This window comes from Urocampus carinirostris, chromosome 6 (assembly GCF_059441175.1).
Source record: "Urocampus carinirostris isolate Australia breed hairy pipefish chromosome 6, RoL_Ucar_1.0, whole genome shotgun sequence".
Lineage (NCBI taxonomy): Eukaryota > Metazoa > Chordata > Actinopteri > Syngnathiformes > Syngnathidae > Urocampus > Urocampus carinirostris.
The window spans coordinates 2,940,400-2,965,596 of NC_142354.1; the positions used below are offsets into that span (position 1 = coordinate 2,940,400).

Here is a 25,197-nt window from a genome sequence, read left to right on the forward strand (position 1 = left end):
TTTTTACAGCTAGCATGAGTAAGCATAGCTTCAACCTCTTATCGCTAATACTTAGTCTGGCTATGCCAGCCCAACTAATCACCGACAGTGTTTACAGCTAGCTTGCGCTAATACTTGGGCTGGCTATGCCAGTCCAACACTTTGCTAGCGGCGCACATAGCTGTTAGCATCCTCTCACTAGCATCCGCTCTTTGGAATTCACCATTTACCCATGGTTTAAGGTAATGTGGGTCGGGCCCCCTCAAGCCACCCTGGACAGTCCCTGCTTAGTCTCTACTACCCACTGGAAAAGTCCTCGTTTCCATGACTACCCATAGAAATGAATGGGCCCATACATTCCGGATGGGAGAATCTCAAAATACATTAGTCCGGATAGGGAATTTTTTCGGTGCTCCACAAGCACAACTACATAGCCCTGTGCTTACAGCACTTGGCAATGTAGTCGTGCCTTGCTCGAGCAATCACAACTAATTAATTAAAAGATATCGGGGGATTATATTAGTTGTGCTTGCTCACTGTCAATCGTAACCATCAACCTTTTCAGCATTGTCCTGATCTGTGAGGTTTGTTTTTTTGTTTCTGGTTCTGAGAGTTATATTGTCGTTTTTGACTATTTGTTACTTTGGTGTTAATAATTTTATCAAATGCCATCTGTTTTTGAGCACCTTGTCTCATCCTGCCTCATGCTTTTGGGTCCACTACAAACCATAACATGAGTAAAATAGATAAGCTTATCACGTTTAATATTCATCAACATTTGTGTCTTCTCGGCTAATCCATTACCTAACATTCAAACATTTACCAACATAAAGAAAGTCTCTAAAATGATATTTTTAACACAAAAATATGTAGACAATTCTTTATGGCTCAGACGTTTAAACAGTATTTTAATACGATGAAGCAGACAGACACTTTTCAATGGTTTTGCCTTAAAGGTATTCCCAAACACAATTATTTTTAACCAACACAAAACGTGTAAGTGTTCTTTCCCACAATTATGCAAATATAGCGCAAAATATTCCACACGCTGGGGGCCTCGAGAAATTTGGTCTTGAAATTGACCCATCTGGCAAGTTAGCTGTGATGTCATCGAAGAAATACAACACACATCCACACGTGAGGTGACCTTTGAAACAGACAACGGTTATAGGTAGGCTCTTTTCTACATGGAGAACTTGGAACAACTTACCCTGTTGCTGCGGGCCTTGTGGCTGTTATGCTGGAGTTTTGTGCCCTCAACCTCCAAAGCTGCGTGGGGTAAGTTTGCCGATTGGTGTAGTCATTCCGTGTCTCGCTCTGTGTTCAACTTCTGAGATTCGGACCGAGTATTTGGACTGAAAAAAGAGGAGCTGAAGGAAGCAGTTTAGCTGAGGACTTTTATGACAAAGTTACAAAAGCATAAAACAAGGTATACTCTGGGCCGGCTGATCTGGAGAGGGTTCTCCCACAGAAGTGCATCGAAAAATGGCTTACCACAATTTTTATAGGAAAGGGGATGGCAAGGTGGAACATGAAACTTAAACGAAAGGAATACATATCTTCACGAGAGCCCTTTGTTAAAACTAGACGCAGCTGTATTTTAGAGGTTGTATAATAGGATAGGGGCTGACTAAAAAAAAGGACCGATATAAAGGAAACATTCAAACATCATATGAATACAGCAAGTAAATAATTCAAATACGTGGATGAACATAAGTGCATTGATTACAACTAAACGGCAAATGTGATTATCAAAGTAAAAATGTCATGATTAATAAAACCAATCGAGATGGAAAACTGATGTGAAAGTGACAACATACTCGGTGACACATTTTAATAATCCAATAGTTCCTTGTTTAACTTTTCCTCCTTTAGGAAGGTGTTTGTGGCTTTTCGTTTGTGTTTTTGGCCACGTGTGTCGCGGTTAGTATCGTTTTGAATTACGGGCCCGGGGCTGCCTAGGGCTTCCGGTTTTGTTTGCTCGTAGTTGGTGCTCATTGGCTGCCTAGAGTGTGCCATTTGGCCAGCTATCCGAGCGTGAGCGCCGCTTTTGCAGTGTTGCTTGGTTTATTCCGAGCCAGCTTCGCACTTGTTGCCATTGCTGCGTTTCATTGTGGGTCCCCACTTAGCCTAGATGCCCACTGCGTGTTTTTTGGTCGGTCGGCCTTGGATTTTCCACAGAGGCTGCCGCTGCCTTTTGTTGATCGGCCCTGGTTAGTCCCCGTATTATTTTTGCCAGATACCCCTTTTTCGGCTGCTCACCCTTTGTTGTATCATCACTGCATAAACTTGTGACACAACATATTTTCCACAAAAACTACTGAAATATTGCTTTAAACACTTGTAACCTCGAACTAAAATATAAACCAATTTGGAGACTGGCTTGCATGCGTGCCTGTCTTCCTCCACGTCAAAGCTCATGAAGTCAAAGACAAGACAGCCTGTCTCGAAAATGCATTTTCTCTGTAAATAATTGGAATATAGTGATGAATTATATATATTTTATGGAAAAAAATCATGTCAAATGTCGTAAACAATTTTAAAAATTAGAACAATACCAGGGCCTTTTTCACATATAGATATACCGTAAATTCCGGACTATAAGCTGCTACTTTTTTCCCAAATGTTCAGCCCTGCGGCGCTAGAGTATAAAAGGTAAGATTAAGACCAGTAGAATATGTGCGCCAAGAAAGACTGCAGCCTCTAAGTTTAAGCATACATTGTCTGTAGACTTAGGGTACGTTCCGATAATGAGGAAGACGCCCTTGATGGCGATAGTTATGAGGAGGAAGTTGAGGACGAATTTCCGTGAATTTTACAATTACAGAATGCTTTTTTTAACTGGCACGCTTGATACATTGCGAGCGTGATCCTACTAGCGTGTTGGTACCTTTCAAAGGCACGGTTTGGGATGAAAGTTATATTATCATTATTAAAGCTTTGAAAACTCTCTCGGTGTACCGTCTTTCTTCGTAAATATGTGTAACCATGTATAATATGTATTTGCAACTGTATATTTTGGTAATGTGTTTATTTTAGAGCTTTATTCTGTTATGTGTTCTACAGACGAATCAAAAAGAAGGGGCGGAGCAAATGCGGGCTGATGGGCATTACTGCGGACAATACTGGATATGTATTTTTCCCACCCTTAACTTTGGGAATATAAATTTTGTTTCCTTGGATTACTTTCAATGGGCCCCGGACTTTACAAGTCTGCATCATACGTTAATTACGGGTATCATTTTCCAGGTATGAAGCCAACTGTGGTTCTAGAATTGTGTACTATCTATGTAGTTACAATTACGGAACATAAAGCACGGTCTGGGTTAGACTTGTGATTGTGTCACAAGTGTTAATGCGGGCGCACGCGGTTTATACATGGGTACGGCTTATAAAAGTACAAAAGTGACAAATCACCTAAAAAGTGGTGGGTGTGGCTTATAATCAGGTGCGCTCTATAGTCCGGAATTTACGGTAAGTGTACCAAATAAAACGTGTCTCCCTTCCACTAACATAGGGGTGTTGAGGCTCATTTTGAAAGCAATTTTTGTCCTAAATAATGGTTTCAAAACAAAGTGCGAGTTTTTTTGTAAAAATGCCACAAGATACTGCAAATGAGAAGGATACCGACATATTTAGAGAGCAGCGAAGGCCTGAACATATATTTCGTGATGAGCTTTCATATAATGGATTCCTTAACGATAAGCCAAAAAGGGGTTGTTGGTGTGACACCATAATTGTAAACTGTAGTTGAGACTATGTTTTCTATATCCTGGACTAAACCCACAGGTAAATAATGCTACTTTGACTATGGTGAACCGGTGTCAATGCTTAAATCACAATTGGAACGATCCAGGAAAATAGTGAAGGTTTAATTTTACCTCCGAGCCAGATATAGTTATGATAAGAGCCATATCTGGCCGACGAGCCATAGGTTTCTGACCCATGAACTATTTACTCACATTTTGCATGTTTAAGAGTATAGAAATAGATTTAAAAGCGAAAGAAGTATTCGATCTTTTCACACAATTTTTATTTTTCCAATATGAGTAGTCATTAGTAATTCCTGACGTCTTGACTGGCCAGCAGCATCTGCCTCATCGTGTTCTTATCTGGCGAGCATATTGCCGTCAGGGTGTTCAGAATGCAAATCGCTGCTTGTTATGAATTATGAGCTCATTTGGGATTTCCAGTGATGTTCCTTCATCCATCATTCATGACGCCCGAGCGCGCTTCGCGCCAGTTTTGTGTTTCACGATTCCACCTGAGAGGTCGCCGATGAATAATACAACGTGCTGTCGACATAACGGGTCACCGGTGCACAGGTGGTGATCACCCTGCTCACTGCGCTGAACTTGATAGTACTTGCTAGGGCTGCACGATTTTGGGAAAACATCTCATTGAAAAGCGTGTTTTATGCTCCATTTTTAAAAAAAATTGTTAGCACTTCAAATTTGGATGCATAACCGACATACACTGAAGATCGAAATTAGAGAAAACATTACAAACAATTGAATAATTCTGAAAAATGCCATTTTCACTGTTCAACAGTTTAATGTTATTTGTTGTGTCTATACCATGCTACTACTACACAAAAGGAATAAAGCATTTTGAGAAAAAAACCCTTGTTCTGCCCAAAATGCATTGATCATAATAACAGAACAATTTAAGGTGTCTCCCACTTAATGGCGCTAATCTAGCACATGGAGGTAGTTTCCTTGATTTTCTATCGAACCCTATTCCAACCCTAAACCTCCGGCAACAGTTTATCCACATGAAAATTAAAGAAATGACCCTATCAGCCATAGCAAGACAAGTTAATTGTTCCAAATCCTAGATTTTAATAATATTGAATGTTTAGACAACTCCAAACTCATTCAATTTGCTCAAGAATGCTGGTCGTCCACGGAACACAAATGCAAGAGAATATAGGTCACTTTTTCCACACTGCAGCCGGAATTGTTTGCCAGGTAAGGGCTGAACATGGTAAGGAACTTTCTCGCTATACCGTGTCTCACCATATAGCGTCTCACTGTTTAAGAGCACTCTGAATGAATACCTACATTGCAGTGACCAAACTTCTCATTAGCAACAAAATAAAACATCTAGACTGAGCTTTGCTGAGCAGTATGATGTGTGGACAAAGGAGAACTGGTCCAGTGATGAAAGCAAATTTCATTTATTTGGGTCTGATGGGAAGAATTTTGTCAGGTGACACATTAGAAGAAAGACTAAACCCAAAGTGTGTAAAAAAGTCAATGAAAGTTGGAGGAGGAAGTGTCGTGGTTTGAGGTATGTTTTCTGCAACAGGAGTTGGGCCTCTTGTACAGCTACATGGCCGTGTGAATGCCAAATGGGTGACAGAACCTTCAGTGCATGGTGTCTTACCTGCGTGCATCGCCCAATCAGCCTGCGGTTTCATGCAGGACTATGTCACACAGCACAAAGGGGTAAAGAATTTCTTTGAAGGCAAAAACATTGATTTCCCTTCAAGTTTAGTTCAACCTCGAACCTAGAGAGATCTGTGATGAGCCCACATGATGCTAAGCTTTTGGATGTTGAGCTTCTTGGGCATTTGTGATTATTTGTAATTACAGTAATTATTATTATTTTCTTTTACCTCGAAGCAATGTGTACTCTTTATTTAGCACAGTGTGTTTCTGATCTTGTGTTTTAAGTTTTGAACTATCGGTTATCTGTTACCCCACTGTACACAATCCATTACTGCTACCTCTACTAATGTAACAAGGAACCCCTTCATCACCACCTCAAACTTCAAGAAAAAGCAAAGTAGGGAAACAGAGTTGTTCCTTGTGTGACCAAAACTTTTGCACGTTGGATTGTAAACTAAGGACAATATCAAATCAAACCAAACAATACATAATAATAATAATTATTATTGTTATAATGCCCATGCTACACTAATCTGCAGGCATATAATTGCAACAACAACAAAACAAATCAGGTGTGAAAAAAAACTGTTTCTGTAAGTTTCAACTTGTATTACACAAAGTTAGTAGCACTTGCAATGTTTATTTGAGTTGGGGCCAAAACTTCAGATTTTACGTTTCAAAAAAGAACAAAACCGTCCAGATTCTCCAAACGGTTAAACATCAGCATTCAAATTACTTTGGATATGTCTTGGATTGGGATTTTAGGTTAATTTGACCAAATTGCTTTGGCGTCGATCTTAAGTAAACAGTGCGCTCTTTTTTGGAGCTTTATTAAGGTTGCTGTGGATAAATCCTTTTAAAAAACGCAGTGTCTTGCGATTACACAATTACACTACGTCACATCGCAATATGGGTTATATTTCTGGGAATCGTGCAAGCTCTAGTATTCACATTATAAAATGCCACCCCCTGAAAGATTTACAGTTTATTTAAGGGAATTTCTGCAAAATTCTTCATGTTGGCTTTCCTTTAATCATAGGAATGGCCAGTGTTTGGGATAACGCCCTACACAGGAACACATTCCAGGAACACAAAAGTTTAAGGTTACAAAGTACCTGTGCGGGACAATTTTGCCTCTAGTCACAAACACATTTCAGGATACAACGTCAGAAATATAGTACGAGTTGCCATACACCGCTCCAAGAGTTTTACATGGCAACCGGCGCGTATGTGTGAATCCCGGCATGCTGTTCTTGTCCCTTTCCCACTCTGTAAACAGTCCACTGTATGGTATCTCTACGAAGATATATCATTCACAATGGACCCCACAAAAGACATGAGAAAAAGGGACAAGGAGAAAATAAGAGGAAGATAATTTTTCTGCCCATCGAAATAAAGCAAGAGATAATAGAGAAGTATGAAAACGCACAACGCCGTGCATGAGAAATTGAGCTAAGGCAAAGGATGCATTTATCGTTCCATCAGCTCAAATTAAAGACATTTTTGCAAAATTCCATGAAGTCTCAGAATTTGTGGAAAGGAGTCACCCAAAAAAATGTTGACAGGTCGGGCTATTGCTCATCATAATGACGTCCGACGGATTGTCATAAGCCAGAAAAAGCAGACATTGTTGGATCAGTTTTTCAGGAAATGCGAGGCAAAAACTGAGGATCAGTGAACAAATAGGCTAGTTAAAAGGTAAATGAATATTTGTATTATTTCCTTCGGCCTTTGTTTTTTTACAATATGTGGTTCTCGTTTTATGTTTATTGTGCAGTACTTTTAACATGTTTTTGCTTTATGTTCTGATGCTATTTTATGATTTAAAAATATATATATATATATATATATATATATCATACTTTTGGGGGGCCTGGAACAGATTAGTGCCATTTCGTTCTTATTACACATGTTTCACGTTACAAAGCTACTCCGAGAACTAATTAAATTTGTAAGTACAGGTACCACAGTGTGGTGGCACTGCAGCTCGGTGGTTAGCGTGCAGCCCCATGGTGTGGAGGTTCAGAGTTCAAGTCTATCTACCACAGCATTCCTATGGAGTTTGCATGTTCTCTCCGTGTCTACAAGGGTTTTTCTCCGGGCACTCCGTTGTCCTCCCACATTTTCAAAACCATACATTTCAGGTTATTTGGTCAAATTGGGGTGAATGAGCGAGTGAGTTGTCCGTCTCTGTGTGTCCTGCGACTGTCTGGCAACCAGTTTAGGGTGTTCCCAGCCCACTGCCTGAATATGACTGGGATGGGCTCCAGCACCCCTGTGATCCTACTGAAGATAAGCGGTGCAGATGATGGATGGATTTTACACTATTGTTGCTAATAAAAGGAGGCGGTCCTGTTTTTTGAATATTATTTTTCTCTTTTTTTCCCAAGGTTTTTACTATTTTTCTTGCTTTTTTGTTCATCTTCTTTTTTCCTTTCCTTTTCTTTTGATTTCTTCTCTTACTTTTCTCCTAGCATTTTACTTTTTCTTATTTTTTTTCTAACCATCTTTTTTCTTGCTTTTTTTGGTTTTCCGTCTTTTTCCCCTTTTGATTTTTTTTGCTTTTTCATTTTTATTTATTTCTTTTGTCCTTTTTTTGTTTGTTTTATTTTCATTTTCTTTCTTTTTTATAGCAATAAAATACAATGGTGGTGTATGTACCTTCTCCAGGTGCACGTCCCCACTCGCTCCCTCAGATCCTCGTCCTCCCTCCGACTGTCAGTGCCCCCTGCCCACCTGAGCACCATGGGAGCCAGAGCCTTCAGTCGCGCTGCTCCAAAGCTTTGGAACAATCTACCTCCGGACCTCCAAAACTGTACACCTCTCTCCACTTTTAAGTCCCGTCTAAAAACACACCTGTTCAGGACTGCCTACAACACATAGGTTCTCCATTTCCTATGTTTTTTATGATTTTATGTCTTGTTTTTATTTAATATTTCGCTAACAATTTTTTACATTGTATTTTCTCATTGTCTGTACTGTGTCTTTGGGTGTCTTGAAAGGCGCTTTTAAATATAATGCATTATTATTATTATTATTATGGAATAAAGCAACAAAAAAGAGCCGTTTGGGAGCTCTTTTTTAGTAAGCTGAGCCAAAAAAGCTGCTTTCTCTAAAAACAGCTGGAATTCCCAGCACTAGTATAATCTCACCTGCAACCCAAGATCCCCTCTGCTTTCCTCCTTTTTTCCTCCCCATCATCACGGTTATTCCCAAGCGTACACATTGCCTTGCGCTCTTTCATGGACTTTGCCTTCCTGCAATCTCCTCACACATGGCAACCCGTCCCCTCCTCTTCATCTCATTTCTTCTTCCTCACATCCATCGAACCTCATCCTGGTTGATCTTCATCCTATCTTCCTCTTCCTCTCCCTTCCTTATCACACTTTGCAGAGTTCTTGCTGTGTCGCATGTTTGGAGCTTGTTGTTAACAGTCTCATGTCCAGGGAAAAATCTTCTCCCCCTCGTCTTCTTTTTAGAAAAATAGAATTAGAAACTCTTGGAGGTATTCCCAAAATCTAAAATATGCAAAATGTAAGGATATAGTAAATGTTTTGCAAATTATTTTCCAAGATAATACATTTTGAAGACAGCCTGTCTCATTTTTGACTTTCTGAGGCTGTGATATCATGCTGAGAATGCTGGCACTCTATCAACCCCCTCACTATCATATCTAATGTGATGATTAGTCCAAGTTTTTATGATAATAATAATGATTCAATTGATTTGGTCCACTTATGGGGAAAACATTTCCCAGCTGAACCGGGGGGGTATAGTCAATGCTGTCGCAGCAGAGCGTGTACCAAATGACCTATTTACAGCACCTGGCAGTTTGTCATCCGAGTACTAACCAGGCGTTACACTCCTTAGAGATGGGCATACTCAGGGTGGTTAACAGGTAACTAGATTTTTAAGTGAAGTCCTTGTAATCTTTGCACAGAATGCCTAGGCTCAACAAAGGGCAAGCAGACAGAAAGGGGCTTACTGGCAAAAATAACTAACGGAGCGCTAACGGGCGGTAACCAGAATCGAATAATAAAAAGGCGGCCGCAGCAAAAACATGAGGCTGGCCGACTAAAAAACACGCAGTGAGCAGCTTTGCTAACGTGAAGACTAATGACAAAAAGAGGCAATAGCTATGGCAACAAATGCAAAGCCGGCCTGGAATAAACAAACCAAGGACAATGGCAAAATCGGTGCTTGTCGATCAAAAAACAAACGTTGAGCAGCCAGGCTAACCGGTAAACCAACAACAAAAAGCGGCATTGGATATGGCGGCAAACGCGAAACTGGCCTGAAACAAACCTGGGGACATTGCAAAACCAGCGCTAACGCCAAGCTAGGCGGCCAAACGATAGACAGTTGGCATCCAATGAGCGCCAAGCCGGTGCAAACAAATGGTAAATGGACTGCATTTCTATAGTGCTTTTCTTATCAGTCAACCAAGGACCTTCTAACGCACTTTTTTGTTAACTTAAATTTGGCATTTAAAACGTTTTAAAAAGTCTTGAATTTAACTGGCCTTAAGATGTAAGAACCCTGGATTAAACACCATTTTTGAGCACCTGGAAAAATAGAATTACAAACTCCCGGTGGAAAGCTGGTTTGTGTTAAGTGGATCTGAGATTAAGATGGAAATGGGGTGGGAGAAGGGGGGCGCAAATAAAATTTGAAGTTTATTTTCCCAGAAGTGAGTGAGGATGAAGAGGAAGGTGTTTATCACTTACTGCGCTCACCGCTTAGAAAAAAAAGGAGAGAGTGAGAAAGAGATGAAAAAAAAATACTTTCGGGGATTACCTGCTGCCGCCTGCGGGATGAAATCTTCCAGGAGGCGAAAAAAGAAAATGAGGGATTCAGAAAATGAGTAAAAAGATGATGAAGAGATCAATATAGGAAAAAGAGAGAAAGTAAGGGAATGATTGGATGGAAGTTTGAAAATGTAATAATGTAATAAGAGTCAAATAGTTAAAAGAATGAAGATAGGGAAGAGGTTTAAAGAGACAAGTCAAGTAATGTTTATTTGTATAGCCCTTAATCACAAGGAGTCTCAACGGGCTGCATAGACCACAGATTATTGCAAACCACAGACTATGATGACACTGTTCCCTGATTTAAAACCTACATGAGGGCAAGGAAAAACTGAAAAACCTCAACATGAGGAAAATGAAGAAACTTTGTGAAAAGACAGTGCCGTGAAAAAGTAATTGCCCAATCCTGATTTATCAATAGGTGTCAAATCATTAGACAAATTTGAATATCACACATAGACAACCCAAGGAAATATGACATGCACTTTTGAAACGTGGGTTCAATTATTTAAGGCGCAGAAAAATAATGTGAAAATGTAAATGCCCCCTGAACCTAACAGTGAGGTAGGCCATCTTTTGCAACTATAAGTGTCAAGATGAGCGCTCTACCTCCTGAGCTATTGCCGCCCCCGAATGAATGAAAGAACGAACGAATGAATGAATGAAACTTTATTTTTTACATGATAAAAACAAAAACAAGTACAAAAAACGAATTAAAAAAAACGTTTACATTTATGTCAGTAAGCTGCTATCTCTTGTGTATTTAAGTGACTTTATATGCGAGTATTTGGTTGTGTGTCTCATCTCATCTCATTAGCCGTACCGCTTATCCTCATTAGGGTCGCGGGGGGGCTGGAGCCCATCCCAGCCATCTTTGGGCAGTGGGCAGGGGACACCCTGAACTGGTTGCCAGCCAATCGCAGGGCACACAGGGACAGACAACTCATTCGCTCATTCACACCTAAGGACAATTTGGACCAGCCAATTCACCTGAAATGCATGTTTTTGGAATGTGGGAGGAAACCGGAGTGCCCGGAGGAAACCCACGCAAGCACGGGGAGAACATACAAACTCCGCACAGAATGTCTGGAGCTGGATTTTAACCCACGACAGGTTCCCATGACATGAACTGTGCCGCACAAGCGCTAACCACTGCGCCGCCGTGCTGCCCTGGTTGTGTGTCAACAGTAGCAAATATTAGACAGCAAGTGTGTGTGGGGGGGGGGGGGGGGGGGCGTGTCTCATACAGGAACAACAAAATCAATGGAGCAAACATTAGTTTTTACAGTAAAAGAGTGCTGATTTTAGTCTTTTTATCTGTTTAATTACTTTACAATACACCATTCCTGGAGAAATAAATCAAATATATTGCCTAGAAATGGAAAAAGAAATCTTAGTAGTTTGTTGACAAAAGACCACATGCATATGGAATGTCTCGGCGCAGGGTTTGTTTGCTAACTCTCAAGTTTGTACAAGCCCAGATATACACATGTTGGTGTTTACGTTTTCTTCCATTTATTTTATTAAGTGGCTATGATTTAGCAGTTTTAGGGGGTCGGCTTCAATGTGAGAATATACAATAATTTGTAAATAGTTACTTTCAGAATAACGTGCTACTTTCAGGTGTAATTGTTTTTTTCTTGTGGATGATTTAAATGTTCTGCTAAAATTTTAAAGCTTTAAAGCTGGTTTGACGCCAACATTATAACTATGGCAGGACTATGAATATTAAAAGAGCAAATTTCTTCCAAAAAATGTTCGATAAGCCCAAGTATATAACCAAAAAGTAACTACCCCAAATGAAGACTGATACAGTGTCTACTAGTTGTTAGTGGAAAAGAGTGAACCCTGGTCTACCACTGAGGTTACGTTCCAAAAAGAACTGGTCCGTCTTGTTTCTGATGACAATTATTCCTTTATTATTTAAGGAATCATTGTATTAAAAATTCCTTTACCACACAAAAAGCCTTTCGATATAACATAAAAGAAAAAAAAAGGCCTAAACGTCTTTGCCACAAAGTTTGTTCTTCAACAAAAATTTGGAAGCCACAAGTGATGCAGTTGTGTATTGTACATTGTAGTACTCACATTTTCAGACAAAAATATCCTTCCCCAGAGATTTAGGAACTGGTATCAGTATCTTTTAGGGGCAAGTGCCAATGTCTGGCTCATCTCTGAAGAACGGGATGACGCTTTACCCCAAATAACAATGGTGACCAGATGATGAAGGTGCTGTATCTGAGTCAGATCAGGATGTTTCTCCTGCTACTGGTGACCATGGAAACCAGTACTATTTGGTTTATGTGAGGGAGCAAAATAAATGTAAATAATAAATGTTGTTCCATGACAATATCTGTGTATTGTTCGTTGCAGCCCGGTCATCCTGGAAGGGGGCTTATCTGATGTGCAGTCCCTTCTCAAGGCTTCTTCATTTTCCTCATATTTAGGTTTTTGAGTTTTTCCTTGCCCTCATGCAGATTTTAGGGATGGTGTAATAATAATCTGTGGTTTGCAATAATCTGTGGTCTGTGCAGCCCTTTGAGACTCCTTGTGATTAAGGGCTATGCAAATAAACATGACTTGACTTGACTTTACATATAACAAACACCTCATGAATAAACAGTACATATTTACATTGGTTCTATGGATGGGATTTTGACCCGCTCTTCTTTGCAAAATTGTTTCAAATCTGCCATATTGGAGAATATCTAGCATGAACTGCCTGTTCAAGGTCACACCACAGCATCTCAATTGGATTTAAATCCGGATTTGCTCAATCCAGAACCTTTCAGAGGTGGACTTGCTGGTGTGTTTCGGATCGTTGTCCTGCTGCGTGATCCAAAAGCACTTAAGGGCACAAACAGATGGCCGGACGTTTGCATTCAGGATCTTCAGGATCTAAAGACCACAATTCATTATTACGTCAACCACAACAAGTTGTTCTGTTACTGAGCGCTTTGGGGTAATGCTGCAGGACAGCCATCTGAAACACCCCAGGAAGTCCCCCTCTGAATGGCTCAAAAAACCCAAAATGAAGTTTCTAGAGTGCCCAAGTCAAAGTCCAGATTTAAATTCGATTAAGAACAGGTAGTTTATGATGGAGAATCATCCAATGTAGCAGATTTTAAACAATTTTGCAAAGAAGAGTGGGCCAAATTACAAATTACCCCACATAATTGTGAAAGACTGATTTCTAATAATCATGAACATTTGTTTGATTTCTGTTGTCGCTGCCAAAGGTGGGCCAGCTTGCTTTATATTCAGAGGGAAATTACGTTTTCACATAGGCCTAGTGTTTCACGATTTGTTTTGTGCCTTAATAAATGAAATCAATTTCAAAACTACATTTTGTATTTTCTTGGTTTGTCTCTGTGTGGTATTAGAATTGGTTTGATGATCTGAAAACCTTGTCCGTGATATATATGAAAAAAAAACAAAACAAACAAACACAGAAATCAGAAAGGAGGCAAATACTTTTACTGCACTATGTATGCAAATTTGTTTCATTGTCTGTTTTTGTCTTTTCACTCAACAAAAGGGGGAAGGGGTTTTGATATGACCACCATATAATGCTGACCAGGGAGGAATTAAGTTCAGAGAAAAATTCTACTAAACTAAATATCAAATTTAGTGCTTAATAATAATAAGCTGATATATTATTTCATCTTCATTCTAATAAACAAGAAAATCCGACAGAAATACTACAAAAAGACTCCGATAGTAATACTATGATACAAAAATACTATGGCAAAAATATTACAACAAAACTACAACAATACTTCTAAAGTAATATTAAAAATAGAAAGATATGATAAATATAGTACAAAGATACTAGTTTAGACATAATCAAAAATACTTCGACAGAAAAACTACACACAAAAAACAAATAAAAACTATAATACAAAAATACTGCAACAGAAATATTACGACAGAAATACTACACAAACACAACTACAGAAATATAAAAAAACAATAAAGAAATAATACAAAGATACTACAACGTAAACACTTTAAAAATACTAAGGAAATTTAACCAAAAAAAGCACAGTAATACTGTACTATAGAACAAAAATACTGCTACATAATTATTACAAGTCAATTCATTTTTATTTATTTGTATAGCCTTAATCACAGAGAGTCTCAAAGGACTGCACAGACCACAGATTATTGCAAGCCACAGACTATTATTGCACCATCCCCTGATCTAAAACCTACATGAGGGCAAGGAAAAACTCAAAAACTTTAACATGAGGAACATGAAGAAACCTTGAGAAGGGACCGCACATGAGATAATCCCCCTTCCAGGATGACCAGGATGCAGTGGATGTTGCAATAACAGATAATAAACAGATATTGTCAACATAAAATATGGGTGATTCGTATGCTGTAGAATAGAAGTGTTTTTTAAGCCTAGATTTAAACAGTTCCACTGCGTTGCAGATTGAATCTCAGGGGCAAGAGCATTCTACAGCACTGGGGCCCGGATGGAGAACGCTCTCGAACCTGCGGAACTCTTCTTGGCTCTTGGGATCATTAGTAGACCAGCATTTTCAGAGCGAAGGCTCCGGACAGGAACAACAACAACAGTTGTTGTATGATTGTACTACAATCATACAACAACAGTAATACTACAAAAATACAGAAATACTATAAAATGTGACTGTATCAATCGTATAAAAATACTTATAAAAAAATACAATTGCAGGAATAATACAAAACTAAATAAATAGATAAATAAATAAATATGCTAGTGATTGATCAGTTTCAAGACTGTGGAGTATTTTCTATGCCTTGGTGTTCATATTTTTGTTTCGTTTTACTGTTTTAAAAAACATCTAATGTTTTTCATCATCCAACTGCATCCAACTTAGTAATTTTGATATAAGGCAACTGGATGTGTTGCATTCATTGTAAGGCTTTGAATTCTTTGTGGCTTCAGACTAATTCGTTTTTTTTGTCCAATATATATATATATATATATATATATATATATATATATATATATATATATATATCCATCCATTATCTGCACCGCTTATCCTCAGTAGCGTTGCGGGGGGTGTTGAAGCCCAATTATTTTAGAAAATATTATTAATTTGAATGGCCTTCTGTTGGGTGATAAGCTTTATGGATAGACTGTATTGTTTTAATTCACATTGAAAGGCGATGTAAGATATTTTTCTACACGTAAAATTGCCAGTTTAGTATTTGGATAATATGATAACAAGGTTGACATTAAAGGTTTTCTTTTGGCGTGAATTTTGACATGTCTCGGAGTCATATATTACAAGCAAAAAATCTCTAAATTGGTCTAAAGTCATTGTCAATTTTATTCAGCCATAGAATTACAGATATTTGACCAGCAATGCAGCGCCAAAAATAAACTTGTTACAGTTTTAGGGTCAGCAGAACAACAATATCTTAATTAAACATTTTCGCAATATTTACCTTTGACTTTTTACACTTTCACTGGCGGTTTATGGCTCTTCTTGTCTAATCCAACAGGGGACGTTAGAGGACCACTGACACCGACTTGTAGCCATAGTTTAATTCCGCTTTGGTCATTTAAACAAGTGTTTTTCATCCTTTTTGCGGCAAGGGCACACTTTCTTTCTTTTTTTTGAATGAGGCACACTATGAGTATTTTTTAAAAATTTAATTCAAGTTTTTTAACTTAGAGGATGCAGTTTCTAAATTGATAACGTTTTTTTTTAAATCTACATATTGTGGTCACCGTGGCTCAAGGGATAATACAGGTTATTCATTTTGGTTTATTTCTGCTGTAATTTTGGATCAGACTATCTTCTTTATCTGTTTTTGAAGTTTTTCTACATAGATTTTATAAAAAAATATATATACAGTTAAAATTAGGACAAATTATCCACAGATTAACTAGGTGTGGATGAGCGAGCGAATTGTCTTTCCCTGTGTGCCCTGCGACTGGCTGGCAACCAGTTCAGGATGTACCCTGCCCACTGCCCGGAGATGGCTGGGATGGGCTCCAGCACCCCCGCCACCCTACTGAGGATAAGCGGTGCAGATAATTGATGGATGGATGGATGAACAGTTTCTTTACTACTTTCCAACTTTTTTTTTTAAGTAAAAATAATCATTATAATCAGCAAAATTAGTGCACAATCTTTCATTTACTTTATGTATGTTATTGTTTTTTGCAGTGTAATTCTAAACAGCTTCATCAAATATACTGTATTAACTCATGAGCAGATCATTTGTATATATAAAAAAAATAGTCTTCTGCCATCTTCTGATATGGATAGCTGTTAGAGTTACTCAGGTCATTGGGTGAAAGCAACGGTAACTTAAATGATCGGAACTTTTCTGAATAGCATGCTGTTGCGAAGATGATATGGGTGATTTGCCACGGCACACTTGACAAGGTCTCACGGCACACTGGTTAAAAAACATTGACTTCATGCGTCTGAAACAAACTCAGGCTCTAAAAGGATAATTGAGGTATCTTTGCATTGAAATGGTACATTGTATTCTATATTCAAATGATATCTATTACGGCATAGGCTACATTTTTAACTGTCCATCTAGAAGACATGGCCTACATTCAAAATACAATGTTTTTTGTAAGTCTTAAAGCCCCAATTTGTAATATTTGACTCGATTACACTGTCTTATCTGGTACGAGCGAGGGCTAGTGTTACACAGCAAAGCGTGGCGGCAGGATGCAAGACAAACATGGCGCCGACTTAAGTGGTGATTTGTTTGTGTAAAAGAAACATACATTTCTTGACCTATGACCTTTTTCAAAATAAAAATTAACATTGGCATGACAGTTGATGTGTTTCAAATGTTTTTTTTTTCCTGGATTAAAGTTCTCTCCCTCAAAAAAAGGAAATATCAAGAACGTTTTATCGTTTCTTCTGAGTAATCAACTTATTGAGGGTAATTTTATTCTTCTTTTTCTCTTCTTTATTACTGAACAGCGGCTGGGCAGCTGGGAAATGGGAAAATGTCATGAAAGAAGTTTTTAAATTTATTTTGAAATGAGCAGCACGCAGCGCAGTGGTTAGTGCTTGTGCGGCATAGTTCTGAGGTCATAGGATCAAAACTTCCTGTGTGAAATTTGCATGTTCTCCCAGTGCTTGCGTGGGTTTCCTCAGGGCACTCCGGTTTCCTCCCACATTACAAAAAGTGCATTTTAGGTTAATTGGCCGGTCCAAATTGTCCCTAGGTGTGAATGAGCGAGCAAGTTGTCTTTCTCTGTGTGGCCTGCGACTGGCTGGCAACCAGTTCAGGGTGTCCCCTGCTCACTGCCCGAAGATAGCTGGGATGGACACCAGCATCACCGTGACCCTATTGAGGATAAGCGGTCCATATAATGGATGGATAAATTAAAAAAAAAAAATACATGTAAACAGAGAAAAATAAAACACAACCACCTTTATCTCACATTTTATGTTTCGAAATATAATTAACTTTGTAACATTTTTTTAATATATTTTGACACTGTAGCATCGCTTACAAGGCAACAGCCTATCGCAGACAGTTCGACACACTCTGCTCAGGAGTTAATGGTCTTCTTCACTAAGAAGATTCAATGCATACAGGAAGAAATTGCAAAAGATATTGTTGGTACCACACGTATTAAAGGACTGAAATTTACAGATGCACGACAGGGTGGCTGCCCTGGGAAAATGGCCGGTTTTAGTGAACTGTCACTTGATGATCTCAAACAAGTGGTGAATGCGGCCAAACCGACGACTTGCCAGTTCGACCCGCTCCCAGGTTCACTTATTAAAAGTCTTTTTAGCGTCCTTGGGCCTTCAGTTCTAAATATTATAAATACATCACTCTCCTCAGGTGTAGTTCCAGCAGCTTTTAAGTCCGCCGTTATTAAACCCACACTGAAACGACCCAACCTTGATCCAGAAATATTAAGTAATTACAGACCTGTGTCAAACCTACCTTTCCTCTCTAAAGTACTCGAAAGAGTAGTGGCACAGCAGCTGAATGCTTTCATATCGGAGAATAACCTTTTTGAATCCATGCAATCAGGATTCAGGGCTAACCACTCTACTGAGACAGCTCTGATCAAGGTAACAAATGATCTCCTAATGTCAATGGATTCTGGCGCTTCATCACTTTTGCTGCTGCTGGATCTTAGTGCTGCTTTTGACACAGTGCGCCACAATATCCTACTAGAACGGTTGGAAAAATGGATTGGTCTCTCAGGAGCTGTCCTCTCGTGGTTCAAATCCTACCTCTCAGATAGGACGCACTGTGTTAAATATGGTGAAACGACATCTGAGCCCTTTAATGTTACCTGCGGTGTTCCGCAGGGTTCAGTGCTCGGCCCCCTACTTTTCAACATTTACATGCTTCCATTAGGTGATATTATTCGCAAGTACAATATCAGCTTCCATTGCTATGCAGACGACACTCAACTATATCTTCCGTTGGAGGAATCTTCCACACTAAACTGTGGAAATTTGGAGGCCTGTCTCACTGAGATAAAAGAGTGGATGTCACTCAATTTCTTGCGTCTTAACTCTGAAAAGACTGAAATGTTAGTCATTGGTCCTTCTAAATGCCGGGACTTATTCTCAAAAACTGCTGTGAACATTGACAAATGTCACATCACACAGAGTGACTCAGTTAAAAATTTAGGTGTCATATTTGACCCTGATCTATCCTTTGAGATGCATGTAAAGCAAATTACTAGAACTGCCTTCTTCCATCTTCGCAACATTGCTAAAATCCGTTCAATACTGTCTCAGTCTGATGCGGAAACAATAATTCATGCATTTGTTACCTCCCGTCTCGATTACTGCAATGCACTACTCTCCGGTCTCCCGAAGTCCAGAATCAAGTCTCTTCAGCTAGTACAAAATGCCGCAGCGAGGCTCTTAACCAGGACAAAAAAGTACGATCACATAACACCGATTTTGGCTAACCTGCATTGGCTCCCAGTTAGCCAAAGATGTGACTTCAAAGTTCTCTTAGTATTGTACAAAATCATACATGGACTTGCTCCCTCTTATCTTTCAGATCTGATCTGCCACTATGTCCCGGTCCGAAGCCTACGATCTGAGAGTGCTGGTCTTCTGATGATCCCGAGAGCAAAGAAGTCTTCTGCTGGTTCGAGAGCGTTCTCCATCCGGGCACCGGTGCTGTGGAATGCTCTTCCCCCTGAGATTCGATCTGCAACCTCAGTGGAAATGTTTAAATCTAAACTTAAAACTCACTTCTACTCCATTGCATACGAATAACCTACTCCTCTTGTCGGTTGAAAATAGTTTGTGTAATATAGTGTAACAATCTGTGAAGCCCTTTGAGACTCTTCGTGATTTAGGGCTATACAAATAAAAATGACTTGACTTGACTTGACTAATATACCTGAATTTTCATACAGATGTTAACTTCAAAGGCAAATACATTTGTATTTCTTTTACACCATGGAATCCCCACTTAAATCTGCACCCAATTGCCGTGTATCACTGCCCCTCACTCGTACCAGTCAACACAGTGCCATCTATTGGTCAAACAAATTACATTGGGGCTTTTGGAGTGTTAAAACTTAATTTGACTGTCATTTTTGCAATCTTATCTCCGGAGGCAGAGCATTCCACAGTACCCGGGACCGGATGGAAATCGCTCTCGAGCCTGCAGATTTCTTATTGGCTCTTGGAGTCACAAGTAGACCAGCATTTTCCGAGCAGGAACATAGGGGGGAATAACATCAGAGCGAAAAGAGTACATGCAAAGGCGCAAGTTCATGCAAATATCCACATTCTTCTTTGGAAAATTAAAAGTAATACCTAGAGTGCATTGTGTTCAAATATTATGTGGGTGGGGTTCAAAGGGGAAGTTCAAGGAAAATGTGAAAAATCCAAAATCTGAAAAAAAAATCTGGGAAATTATTAAATGGAACCGCTGCTAACTGGAAAGGTTGACATAATTTTCGTAGTTCACGAAATTAAGGCAATAGCAGGGAGGGACAGAATTTGCTTGAGCTTCAACAATTCACGTCCATATGCCCATCCTTCTGTTTGTTAGTACACCAAATTGCATCAATCCAGTTATTCCCATTTATCCGTTCATCAAATTATCCATCCGTCCATTTGTCCGAACATCTATTAATTCATTTTTCTTCTGGTTCATCTTTCTTTGCATGACTTCATGTTGTGTGGAATATTCTTTCAGGTCAGATGATGGAGAAGCTGACACTGTATGTGTGAGTGTATTTATGAACTCGTTTTTAACCTTCATATTTTCAAGATTTCAAGATCTTTTTAAGGAATGGTAGTCATTATGAGGACATTTTTTTATCTTTATGGAATTCATTTTTTAGGTTTTAGAGTTTAAGTTTGAGTAGAATTACAGTATGTTTTGGTTAGAATGAACCAGGAGTCTGCAACCTAAAATGTTGAAAAAAAACATATTGGACCCCCAAAAAAAATAAAACAAATTTGTCTAAAGCCGCAAAGAATTCAAAGCCTTACATTGAATGCAACACATCCAGAAACCTACTATAAAAATTACTAAGTTGGATGCAGAGTATCCTGTGGAGAATGATGCACTATGTGACTACTCTGTTGCTGTATACAGCTTCACATTTAATTCCATTACAATGGTAACGAATTACAGTTTGTTTAATTGTTTTGGCAAAGTTAAATAAATGTAATAAAGAAATCCCATTTTATTTATCTGGTGGATTAAAAAAAAATAAAAAAACGGAAAATGCAAAATGTGCCGCTTATCTGGCTCAGAAAAATAGTGCAATAAAATGCAGAATGCTTTTCTAAAAATAAAATATCAAAGAAATAGCAGCTTGTGACGCTGCCCCTTTAAAGGAGCGGAGCTTGAGCCACACTGCTCTTCCAACATGGGTCTGTGGAGAGGAAAAAAGGCTAGGAGAGAAGCCCTGTCGTATAGCCTGAGGACTTGTTGCCAACCGCGTGGGGAATTTAGCGTTGACGCCTTTGGCTGCAGAACGCCAAAGGCGCCGTGACACAGCACACATGATGCTGTTTTCAGCTCTACTCCAATTTGTTTATCTTATGTGTTTTTCATGTGACCATTCAAGATGGAGACGACTAGAGCGATTAAGAAGACAAACACATATATACTACTGCGCTTAATGAGAATGCGAATGAGGGCTGCATCGCGCGAGCCCTGTACTTCTAGACGACAGCGCCAGGGCAATCATATTATGGAGAATAATGCCACGTTAATGGTTCCGCAAATGCAGGTATTTCTAATGATGCCCTCGGTCAAGTCAGGTCTTTGAATGGCTTGCAGGCACACGTTCCTAAGGTGCTTTTGAAGTCTTTTTCCTCTAGGGATTGCAAAAAAAATGTGTTCCTTTTGATTGCGATTTGTGCACCCGTACACACAAAAGCTAGGCATGTTGTTTTATTAAAACTAAAAACGCTACTCAACATGCAACTCTTCCCTTACTCTATTCAAACTCGTACTTCTACTGCTGTTTAGGGTCAACTATGCGCACATATCCTGTGGGCATCCAGTAGACTGAAAAGGGGTCTGTCTTTTTAGTAGAGTGACATCTAGTGGTCACACATTACCGGTGTTGGGAATACCGCTGTTACGAAATGGTGTTAGTTTTTCGGTAACGAATCTCATTATTTTATCCGCAGTTGCAATGCCGTTGTCGACACTAACGGTCAAAAGCGGTGCGTTACTTATGTTTTTGTGAGTGTTATGTACATTTTTGGTGTGTGTCTTTACAAATATTTTCTTGCGTGCATCTTTGTAACTTGAGAACGTTTTTGTGCGTGTTTATGTTCGTTTTGGCGCTTGTTTACATATGTTTTCTTGCGTGCGTTTATGCAAGTTGGGCAAATTTTTGTGCGTGTTTACATTAGTTTTGGTGCTTGTTTACATACTTTTTTTGCGTGTTTTTGTACATGCTTATTGTTATTTTAATATAGTTCTTATTGTTTATTTTTGTAGCACTTCTAGTTTAGAATAATCTGTTGCTGTCAAGGTGCGATACATATTACAAGGATTTATAACACAACAACCTGAGTAATCCTAATTCAATTACAAACTCAGTTACTCTTGTGGAAGAAGTCGTGAGTAACGATAAATAATTACTTTTTTAAAGTAACGTGCACAACACTGCATGATACAGAGTGGCCCTTTAAAAATCTGAGCAATTTTTGGAACGTACCAAATTTGCCAACTTTACTCTGGTGGCTAACAAGCGTTCTCTGCCATTTATCTCAGTTATTTTTTTCATCGACTCTCTCTAGAGTCCCAAAAGAAAACAAATCACTCCCAGTGCAGCCGTTCTGTGGGAGTTTTCTGAGAGCTTTACTCAGGGATGAATACTTTGGGGATGGCTGGTTTATTACACCCTCCGAGTGAGCGAGCTCCTTTGTAGCGGACGCTACTCGATCGACAGACGTCTCTGAGGAGTTCAACAAACAGCTGAAGCATCAAAGTGAGCTTGTAGCGCCACTGGCTGTCTCCTGAAGGGATTTGGACTTTGTTGTCTCGCACAAAACGTCATGTCGAATGATTCAAGCGCCAAACCCGAGCTGAGATTTTCCCTAGATACCTCGGACCTGTGTGAGTGCATGCATATGCATGTGATTTTGGTTTTAAAGGATTTTACTTGTCTTGTAAAGAGTGTAAAACAACAACCCAGTCAAATGTTGATGAAGAAGATGCAGAATAAAAACAGTATATCGTGGTTGATGGGGACCAGAACCCCGCGTGAAAAGTGAAAATCCCTGAAGTATTTTTAAGTGTAGAAATGACGCAGATTGTGGCTTCAATCCTCATTATCGAGTTAACATGTGAAGCGATAACTGTCACCTAATTTCGCATCCAACAGGACAGGTTTATCAGACCAGGTATGGGAAATTGGTCTGTTTTTTCGAGATGTGGCTCTTATAGCTTGTCTCACTGAGAAGAAAAAGAGCTCTTTTGGTTCGTTCCCAAATGGCTCCTCAGATTTTTTTGTGTGATATATTATCTCATCTCATCTCATCTCATTAGCCGCACCGCTTATGCAGGGTATAACCCTGAAAAACACACGCAATGTAAATTAAAATATTCACAGATGTACACAAAAATATGAAATAGAAAACACTTTTATATTTTTACACACTGAAAGATGTGAATTCAAACAACAACACAAAATCCTTGAAAATGCCAAACAGTAAAATATACATTGAAGAGATTAACTATCCACTGCTATAAATAGATGATAAAATGCAAAAAATTTTAATTCTATACTTACAGTACTTTCTTTTTTTGTGTTGAACTCCAAAATTACCCAACACCTATAGAGCCATTTCCGTGTTTGTAAACAAGTGTGATGTATTGAAGCTGTATGTGCATTGTTAAAGCAAAATGGAAGACTTAATGTCAGTTTGACACAATAACATTGTAGATCAGACCTGGGCACTCCGGTCCTGGAGGGCCATACGTCCTGGCAGATTTTGAAGTTTGCTCTTCTTTAACTCAGGTGATACAAATTATAACCTCGTTAGCAAGCTAGCAAGTGCTTGTTAACAATACTGGTGATTGGAATCACCTGTATTGGATCAGAGAAACCTCAAAAATCATGCAGAACATATGGCCCTCCAGGACCGGAGTGCCCAGGTCTGTTGTAGATCATAGATAAGAGCAGCGCAGAATAGCACATGTATGTGCTAGCAACAAGATAGAAACTTGATTCTATTAATCAAAGTCAACAATAACAAAAAAACTTTTGATCAGAGCTCGATTTCTTCCTTTGAAGGTACTGGAAACATTGGAAAAATGACCTTTAGAGTGCTTAAAAGTGCTTGGTTTTGCCATGAAAAAATTCCCAGTATCGTCCACCTCTACCTTTTAGGGCATCCGAGTCTAAAAGTGGCTAAAGTTCTTCAGCAAAGTTTTAAAGTCTGCATGTGTTAGGAGATTTCGGAAGGATGTATCGAGATAGCAAAATGCACGCACACACCTGCACACAAAATTTATGTCCTCTCCTGTAGAGCCATATCTTCTATGTCCTATTTAATGGCGGAATGGCCACGGAGTCACACACAACACTCAGGCGTAACACACACGCACACAACCACACACTAACGCAAACACGCTGATCTCATCATCCCAGAGGGAGCATCCCCACAATCCTCCTGGCCTCTTCAAAGATCTATTTGGGGGGATACGTATCAGAGCTGAGAGGCAAGGATGGTCAGGAAATTGCAATCATTGCCATATTTTTTTCAATTGACTTCCATTGAAAAAATGTAATTTAATTAATTCAGTAATCACTTCTTATCGTGGTTTTGCTACTTAGCAACTCTTATCGTGCATTGTGTTCTGCATTCAATATGGCTAAACAAGGGGTGGTAAACTCATTTTTGCTTGAGGGCCACATGGTAGAAAAATAACCCTGACGGGGGCCGGGCTTATAGATTATAGCGAAAGAAAGGAAAGAGGAAGAAAAAAAGAGAGAGGATGGGAGTGAGAGAGATAAAAAGAAAAAGAAAGATGGACTAAGAAAGAGGGATGGAAGGAGAGAGTAAGAAAGGGAAAAGGAGAGAGAGAAATAGAAGAGAAATACAGACAGCGAGAGGGAAAGGAAAAGAAAGTGAGAGAGAAAATGAGAGAAGAGTAGAATAAGAGACAAAGAGAAAGGGGCAAAGGGAGATGAGAGAGAAATAGAAGTTGGACAATTATCTCCTAAATTAGATATGTACACACATTAAACGTAATGTGCACAAGGCCAATAGTGATTCAGTTTTACGCAACATTCTTCCGCGCAAGAGTGCTCAGTCATGGAGTCACATCTAAAAAGGGAAGTCAGACATTTACAACAATTTAAAAATGAAATGTCTAAATAAAAGGTAAAATACCCGAGTATAAGTTTCAAGGGCTGTGAACTGGTCGTCTCCAAATGGCCACTTTAGGGAACGCTTACACCTACTATTAGAATAAAATGTGTAAAATACAATGTTTAGTTTTTCAGATTATGACTAAATGTGACAAGGTACTAGGTAAGGCTTCAAGCTTTATGGCTTCAA

The 25,197-nt window shown here is 39.1% G+C and overlaps 1 long non-coding RNA gene across 1 annotated transcript; it reads right to left on the reverse strand.

Annotated features, from left to right (window-relative positions):
• Positions 1–989: 989 nt before the first annotated feature.
• On the reverse strand, positions 990–23,526 carry LOC148363552 (uncharacterized). Its single transcript, XR_015850649.1, has 3 exons — positions 23,424–23,526; positions 1,190–1,349; positions 990–1,126 (listed from the first exon to the last, which is right to left on the reverse strand). It is a non-coding gene; the product is annotated as an uncharacterized LOC148363552 (long non-coding RNA).
• Positions 23,527–25,197: the final 1,671 nt, after the last annotated feature.